The following is a 2,743-nucleotide window of genomic DNA, read 5'->3' as shown; positions in this document are numbered from 1 at the left end:
CGGCCCCCCCCCCCCCTCCTCCATTTATCAAAATCTGATCTACTGAAAGAAAAAGTGATAAAATTTTTTTTTTCAAGAACTTGAAATCAATGAAGAAAACTAGAATAATATACATGTGTAATTAAAAAATAGTGAGTTGGAGGAACCCGTTGATACATGTCGTGGTTTTAGGTGTAAAATTGGGGAAATTGCGCATGAAGACTGAAGAAGAAGAGTGATAGATCCGAAAATAAGAGAGAGAGAGTGAGGAAAATAAATTTTTTTGTAATTTTTTAAAAAATATGATTAAAAAAACAGTTGTGGAGTTAAGTAATTTTATCAAAATAATTTTATTGAGAATTATGAAATTTTGAGTGAAGAGAAAATATTATTTCCTTGTCTCAATATTTTTGACATTTTTTTACCTTTTTGATCCATTAGAAAAAAGTAATTTTATATTTAGTAATGATTTAACTTTAATTTTTTAAATTTATTTTTAGTAAGATTATTCACCGTTATACATAAGTATAATTTGTTTTAGATCATAAATTTAGAAGTTTTTCTTTCATTATTTGCTGCGTGCCCAGTCGAACACCATCAAATCAAGACAGAGAGAGTATATAGTTTTCTATTTATTCATGTTTTGATGAATATCTGATACTTTTGTCAGTGTAATATAACAAGCACCTCAAAATATTAGCCAAAATATCCGCACACTGACCTAGATACCATAATTATATTTATAAGAGAAACACACAAAGAAATTGAAAAAACTATATTATATACTACTACAGAAGAAAAGTCGATATATTTGAGATGCTATGTTGCTTAAACTTTTCAAAAATATCAACAAACAATGACATTATTTATTGACATAATACATATACATAATCCTTAACTTAGTTTTAGCTGACATTACTAGAAAAGAGTGAATTACATGTGGATTAGTATGAAAATTTACAAGAAAATAAGTAAGCTATGGGTTTTCATATACTAATTCCTAAGAAAAATCCTCATGTAATTCACATTTTTCCAGTAATGTGACAACTATGATCTTTAACTTTAGATATGCACCAACTATGTACTTAAACTTGCATAAAATTGCACAAATGAACACACTCGTCCTACACAGTACCCTACATGACAATTTTGTAGCCTACACGTCATCCTACGTGTATTATGTCATGTAAGACACGTGTGCCTACTTGTTCAATTTTATACAAGTTTAAGTGTCTATTTATGCACACTCAAAATTAGAGAGAATAGTCATTACCCTCTAAAACCAGTTTAAAGATCACGTGTTTATGTATTATACCTATTTTTGAAAAATCCGATCAACCAAATAATTATCTTCTTTTAACAACAAAAGAAAATGATGATCTAATCAAAATTTGATATTACAAATGGTAGAATAAAATCCCAATCATCATCTTTTTAAAGAATACTTTTTAGGTAGTAATGATCCAAAGAAAGCTTTATTCCTTACTCTTTTTGAGTGTTAAAGAGAAAGAAGATTATTGAAGCTTCAACCACAAAAAAACACACACTTCCCAATTCTTTCAAACCGACAGTCAGTCCTCATTATCACCTTTTCTCTTTTTTACCAAACTTCTCATTCATTTCATAAAATTAAAAAAAAAAACTACTACTCATATCATACTCATCACTCTATTTTCTATAATCATAACATCTTGTATTTTATTTTTTTAAATAATGGTATCTGGATTAGTTTGTACTCACTTTTAGTTATTTATGTGATCAATACTTTGCTTTACTTTAGTTTAGGTGTCAAAAAATTATAGATATAATATGTCTTTTAATTTGATTTTAGTTGTTTTTTTTTATGATCTGGATGTATATTGTATAAAACTGAATAAGTAGATTCACGTGTTCTACGTGACATAATTACATATAAGATGCCATGTAGGACTACAAAATTGTCATGCAAGATGCCATGTAGGATGAATGTATCTATAAGTTTGAGTGTCTACTTATGCAGACTCAAATTTAAAGATCATTGTTGTCAACTGAAGCCAAGTTAAGAATCATGTTTATATATTATGTCAAAATTATACCTAGAGCTTGAGTTGATGCGAAGAAATCAACTAGTATTTTTTGTTTTTTGCTCGAATTCGTATTATAATTTGTCGTGATTTTTAACTCGTTTCATCGATGAAGATACTACATCAGACAATACACCTCAAAAAAGCTATATCCGATTCTAAAAATAGACTAATAGTTAAAAACTACAGAAAAAAATAATCAAATGTGAGTTCATATGATCAAACCCTATTTATTTTCACAATTCCCATTAAATCTAACCACCCAAAATTTTAAAATATCTAACTTAAGAACAAAATGCTTACTTTTGCCAAACTTAAACTACTCAATATATACTTAAAAAGGACTACTTTGAACTTACCTCCAAGCATAAGGGACACTTTACTATTTTTCTCCCCTCAAATATGTTGATTTTGTAACCAAGTAAAAGTAACACTTCTAGTCTAAATAAAAATTACCCTTTATACAAATCTGTGAAAGATAAAGCCCACATAATTTTTTTTTTCATTAAAAAAAACACTTAGTATAGCCTAAATTTATTTGAATCATTCTTTCTAGAAAAGCTAACTAGCTTAGTCCAACTTCTAAATATCCATCTTGCCTTTATCCCTTTATATGAGAGCCAAAAAGAAAAAAAATAAAAATAAAGAGAGAGACAATTTTAGCTTTATCTCACATGCTTTCCACTTTCTCATACTAAACC

The sequence above is a fragment of the Solanum pennellii genome, chromosome 11, assembly GCF_001406875.1.
Source record: "Solanum pennellii chromosome 11, SPENNV200".
In the NCBI taxonomy this organism is placed as follows: Eukaryota; Viridiplantae; Streptophyta; class Magnoliopsida; order Solanales; family Solanaceae; genus Solanum; species Solanum pennellii.
The sequence above is the reverse complement of the archived record's forward strand: the minus strand, read 5'-3'. Positions refer to the sequence as shown.